Source organism: Diadema setosum, chromosome 4 (genome assembly GCF_964275005.1).
Source record: "Diadema setosum chromosome 4, eeDiaSeto1, whole genome shotgun sequence".
Classification (NCBI taxonomy): Eukaryota; Metazoa; Echinodermata; class Echinoidea; order Diadematoida; family Diadematidae; genus Diadema; species Diadema setosum.
Window position 1 is genome coordinate 23,939,172 of NC_092688.1, and position 6,658 is coordinate 23,945,829.

Consider the following 6,658-nt stretch of genomic DNA (forward strand, 5'->3'; position numbering starts at 1 on the left):
TGTTTTTATAACTACCGATTCATTGATGACATGGTCATTAATAGACTCATGTTAGTCAGATGTATACTGTTACGAGTGCAGCCATATGAGTGAGTCATTTTGTGTATCATTTCACAGCCCTGATGAAGGTCTTAACAAGACCGAAAGCTTGGCAATAAACACTTATGTTGATCACTAGCTACGTCCACGAATGCTCTTATTGTGAGATATGAGAAAAAAAAAGTAAAAATCGGTGTGTAGCTTCTCGCACTACATATATATATGACCGTACATCACAAAACGAACAAAAAGTCGCACACACTGATTTTGTGTGAGGACTGAAAATAGGTGAAATGGGCCAACCGAGTCGATCTTGACTTTTTCATATGTGACCGTGCACCTCAAAACGAACATAAAGTCGCACATACTGATTTTGCGTGAGGACTGAAAGTAAGTGAAATGGGTCAACCTAGCCGAACTTGACGTTTTCATATTTTCTGAAAGAGCGGATCTTCTTTTACATTATGCTAAAATTTGGTATCATAAAACGGGCAGGAAAGTGTGTTTTTTTAGCAGTTTATCTCGAACATTTTTGGTAGAATATTGTGATTAGGTGTGTCTTTAGAATCCCTTTTTCATTTCTGAAAAACCTTGTCCACACTCTTCACTTTCAACTCTAATAACTTTTGAAAGGGTAGTGCTACTGCTTTGAAAGTTGGCATTAATTATAGACAGAATGTGTTATTGAGGCATGCTTAATTTCAGTTTAATCTGATAATCCCTTCATTGTTGTTACTCTGGTGATTTACTTCCTGTTTTTTGTCCCATTCATCGCACAGCCAGCACGGTTTGGTAAAGATTAAGCGCTTGAATAGACACTGTACTTCAGAGCCTCTTTTCTCAGTTCACACTTTTCCTGAGTTTGTGCTTTCTTTCCAATATTTAGATAGGTTGGGAGAGTCCATTTGATTTGAGTTATACATCATTTTAAAGCTTAAAGTCTGCTCTTTCAGAGTATGGTCTTAACTAAAAATTCATGTCTGGCGACTTTTTGTTTGTTTTGAGGTGGAGGGTCACATATTTTCTGAAAGAGCAAGTCTTCTTCTACATTATGCTTAGTCTAGTTTCTAGCCGTTTTTATTTCGTCTTTATTTCTCCGAGTTGCAGCTTACAAGTGTATGTGCAGAAGCCCGCTGTACTGCGCTAAGACCAGGCGTCCACTAGGGCGCGGACAAGACCCGGACAAGACCCGGAATGCAAATTTGGTATTCCGCACTCCTTCGGCAACCTGTCCGCACGTTCCTGAACGTGTCCGCTCACTGTCCTAAACATGTCCGGGCGTTTCCGCACCTTCGGGAGAGAGAAAAATTTCCGCGTCCAAATTTTGATCGAGACCAAAATTTGGACGCGGAAATGAACTTCCTGACACCTTCGGCGACTTGTCCTGACGATGTCCTGAGGATGTCCCGCTTGTCCGGAACCCTTCCGCTCCTTCCGCACACGCTCCGGAAAGAATCCCGCGGTGTGGGGAGGCTTCCCGAATGAAAGCGGAAGACACCAGGAATGTTTTAGGACAGCGCGGAGCCGATGCGGATCTATATATGCAGGTGTCCGGAACCGATGCGGAAATTTTGTGATCCAGACACGAAAATGTCGACACTTTCCGCGAGCGTCATGCCAATGAAACGCCTAATGAGCAAGAAGGGAGGCGAGGCCCCCATGCAAATATCCCCATCACAGGCACACCTTTCGTCTAGTGATGAAGAACAGGTAAATCTAAGGAATTTCCGGTCCCAGAAGGCAAAGAAGAAGGTAGTAGAGACTGTGCCAAAAGCAATCAGAAAGAAGTGAAATCAGCACCCTAACTTCCTAGTAAGTTTGTTTTGATTTGATCTTTTCAGAAATTATTTTTCATCTGAGTGACTTTCCTGGTTCCTATTACTTACTATAGTACATTCTCCTTTATGTTGTTTTCGTATTTTATTTGCAAACAAACTAGGTTGTCCCATGTGACAGCCCAGCTGAAAAATCACAAAAGTAGGTGGAAGTACACTCAGAAAAAAAGCATAGAATTTTTTGCTAAATGTTAATGTATTATATAAATATGAACAAGTTGTCATTCATACGTAAATGCTTTCTAATGATACAACATATTAGAACAAAAGACAAATTCATCACACTACAAAGCATGAATTCAATTGCAAAGATATACCTGTGGTCTCATTACAATGTAATATCTTTGAAGCCCAAAATAACAATGAAAGGTAAAGATGATGGAGGAAAATGAAGAATTTTCTGTCAATTCAAAACTCAAGTGAAATGAGAGAAAAAGCAATAAATCATGAACTCGAAAAAGTGTTAAAGTTTTGTCTTTCTTTTGCTTTGTTTTTTTTTTGCTGAGCGTATATATTTAAGTACACATTAAGCATCACAAATCATTTCAGAAATATTCTTTACCTGAATGATTTTCGAAGTTGTTATTACCTAATATTTTTTCTTCTTTTTGTTTTAATTGCAAACAAACTCGATGGTCCAATTTGACAGCCCAGCTGAATCCCCCCCCCCAAAAAAAGTAAAATAAAGTAGCTTACAAATATTTCCCCATTTTTACACTTCATTGGCAATAGGCTAGTAAGCTCTAAGCATGAAAAAAAAAAATCTCGGACTTGAAAATGTTCAAAAGTGATCAAAATAAGAGAGGGTTAGAGATGCACAAGGGTAAAAATCAGAGAAAGAAAAACAAATGTAATGCTTAGGATCATTTTGGCATGCTCTACAGAAGTATCAGACAAAACATGTATATACTTCACGATGGATAAAGCACATGTCTAAAAAAAGGGAATAAAGAATATATATATATATATATATATATATACATTTATAAATATATATATATATATATATATATATATATATATGTGTGTGTGTGTGTGTGTGTGTGTTCGTCCCTCGTTCTCGAGCACGACCATTGACATCAATTGGCTCGATGGGTTCGGAGGTGGCTGATGAGGCCAATCTGGGCAAGAAAGCCTCTCCCACAGGTAGGGCAGAAGTGGGTAGGGGCTACACTGCTGGGGTTGGCTGCTCTTGCTTTTCGCATCTGGCGTTTGTGCTCTGCCTGCTTGACGCGCTGCCCCTCTGCTCTACGGGGCCCTACAGCAATAGCGTGGCGCCAGGAAGGGCGATCTGCGGCAAGTGTCTCCCAGGACTCGGTGTTGATGGAGAAGTCTTTTAGGTAGAACTTCAGGTTGTCTTTGAAGCGCTTCTTTTGTCCTCCCACCTTACGCTTATTCCCATCAGCGAGTTCCCCATAGAAAAGCTTTTTCGGGATGCGGTCGTCAGACATGCGGGTGACGTGGCCTGCCCATCTCACCTGGGCCTTGCGGATTTTGGTAATGATGCTGGGGATGCCTGCCCGCTTCAGTACCTCTGTGTCCGGAATTTTATCCTCCCAGCGGATGCGAAGGAGGTTGCGGAGGCATCGCATATGGAAGTGGTTGATTTGCCTCTCATGTCTCCGGTACAAAGTCCAAGTTTCGCAGCCATAGAGAAGCGTGGTGAGAACAACTGCACAGTAGACTTTCAGCTTTGTTGAAAGGCTGATCCCTCTCCTCTCCCAAACATTTTTCCTGAGTCTCCCAAAAGCACTGCTGGCTTTAGAAATCCTGTTGTTGATCTCAGCATCAATTGTGACACAGTTGGAGAGGGTACTGCCCAGATAGGTGAAGGTCTTTGCTGCCTGGAGGGTCTGTCCGTTCACCTGGATTTGTGGTTTGTGGTACTGGCTCCCTGGAGCTGGTTGGAACATTACTTCAGTCTTCTTGGTGCTGATGGTGAGGCCGAAGTTGTCACAGGCTGAGGAGAATCTGTCCATCTGCAACTGCATCTCGTCCTCACCATTGGCATTGAGTGCGCAGTCGTCAGCAAACAAGAAGTCTCTGATGACGGTCTCCTTCACCTTCGTGATGGCCTTCAAGCGCCTAAGATTAAAGAGCTTTCCATCCGACCTGTACCTAATGTTGATGCCAGGTTCACAGTCTTTGAAGGCGTCTGAGAGCATTGCCGAGAACGTCATGCTGAATAGTGTCGGGGCCAGGACACAGCCCTGCTTGACTCCATTTGTCACTGGAAAGGCATTGGAGGGTTCACCATTGTCAAGAACTTTGGCAGTCATCCCATCGTGAAACTGGCGGACAATTGTGATGAACTTCGGGGGGCAGCCAAACTTTCCCATAATTTTCCAGAGTCCCTCACGACTAACCGTGTCGAAGGCCTTGGTCAGATCGACAAAGGTTGTGTATAAGTCACGATGCTGCTCAATGCACTTCTCCTGAAGCTGGCGGGCAGCAAAAATCACGTCAGTGGTACCTCGACCTGCACGGAAGCCGCATTGACTTTCAGGGAGATGACCCTGCTCCAGATGTTCCAGTAAGCGATTGAGGAGGACTCGGGCCAGGATCTTGCCTGCTATAGACAAGAGGGAGATGCCTCGATGGTTGTCACAAGCCTGGCGATTTCCTTTCCGTTTGTAGATGTGAACAACTGTAGCATCTCTGAATTCTTGTGGTAACTGTTCTTTGCTCCACATGGATTGGTACAGCTTGGTGAGCTTAATGAGGGTGATTGGGCCACCCTTTTTGTACACTTCAGCAGGATTGGAATCAGAGCCTGGGGCTTTCCCACTAGACAGCTGTGTGATGGCTGTGTCGATTTCCTTCTTTGAAGGGGGCACATCAAGCTTGTGATTTATGGGCACCTGGGGGAGGCGATTGATGGCTTCATTGTTGATCGGGGCTGGCCGATTTAGTACGCTGTTGAAGTGTTCAGCCCATCTATCTAGAATCAGCTTCTTCTCTGTGAGCAGCGTAGAACCATCAGCACTGAGAATTGGGGATGATCCGGACGGTTTTGGCCCATAGACTGCTTTCAGGGCATCATAGAAGTTCTTCATGTCGTTTCTGTCGGCAAAGCTTTGGATCTCATCGGCCATAGCACTAAGCCAAGAGTCTTTCATGTGGCGTAGTTTTGCTTGGACCTTGCTGCGGGCCTTGGTGAATGCAGCTTTCTTTGCCATGCTGGAGGGATCATTCTGATGTAGACGTAGAAGGTTGTGTTTAGTATCTAAGAGCTCCTGAATTTCTGCGTCGTTTTCATCAAACCAGTCTTGATGGTGCCTAGTGGCTGGACCAAGGCATTCAAGGGCGACAGAGTTGACAGCATCCCTAAAGGTTGCCCACTGATCCTCGATGCTAGACTGGTTTAGCTGAAGGTCTGCTATGTTGTTATGCATGTGTTCTTGGAAGTCTTGCAGCTTCTTGGGGTCTTTGAGATTGTTGACATTCAGTCTCTTTTTTTACTTTCTGGCCCTGTGGCCTTCTCTTGGGCTGGATTAGGAGTTTCAACTTTGAAATGATCAGGCGATGATCCGTCCAGCAGTCAGCACCACACATGGCCTTAGTCACTCTCACGTCCTGCCTGTCCCTCGCTCTGACGATCACATAGTCAATAAGATGCCAATGCTTCGAACGAGGGTGCATCCATGACGTCTTGTTCCGAGTCGGTAGTCGAAACATGGTGTTGGTGATTACTAGATTATGAGAGGAGCAAAATCTGAGGAGGAGATGCCCGTTGCTGTTACAGTTTCCAATGCCATGTTTTCCTACTACATTGTGCCAGGCACCTACTCGAGCATTGAAATCACCAAGGATAATGACCTTTTCAGACTTTGAAGAAGCGATGAGAGAATCAAGTTCCTCATAAAATTTGTCCTTGACCTCATCAGGGTTTGTCATGGTCGGAGCATAGGCACTAATGATGGTTGCACTTGTCTTCTTTCCAAGTGGGAGATGCATTGACATCAGACGGTCATTGAGTCCCACAGGGATGCTTGCTAGTTTCTGCACGTGGATGGATTTGACAGCAAATCCAACACCAGCCTCTCTTCTCTCTTTACTGTTACTTATATATATATATATATATATATATATATATGTATATATAAGTAACAGTTAGTAATATAAGTAACAAAACTGCAACAAAGTTCATGCTGTATTCACCAACGGTTTATTTCTTGTGAAGAAATAAATCGTTGGTGAATACAGCATGAACTTTGTTGCAGTTTTGTTACTTATCTTTTTATCTTGCCCACACGTGGACTACCTTATCAACATGATTATATATATATATATATATATATATATATATGCATTTACATTTTTATGCATATTATATATATATATATATATATATACATATATGGTTCAAAAAGTTTGCGAATATCATCCATGTGACTGTATAGGCAGAGAAAAAAATTTTCTCCCAGATGAGACAAATCAGAAAAGAAAAAAAAAAATGAATCGTCAGCTCACATGCAGACAATCCTATTCTTCGACTTTTGGTGGTCACATTTATCACATGATATTGACCAATCATATTAATATCAGCCGCTACTGCGAAAGCAAAAAAAGGAGCATCAATGACGGCTAGCAGTCAAATGAGGAAAAGTTAAAGTCAGCGCCAAATTTATACCTTTCCATTTTCCTGGTATTGTCCGCAGTTTGTCCGCATGCCTAACTTTTGTTGTCCGGAAGGCATCCTGATTGTCCGCGTTCATTCCTGGTGTAATCCTAGATGTTTCCGCGCTGCCGGCTACGATTAGCATATTCCGAGGTATTTCGCG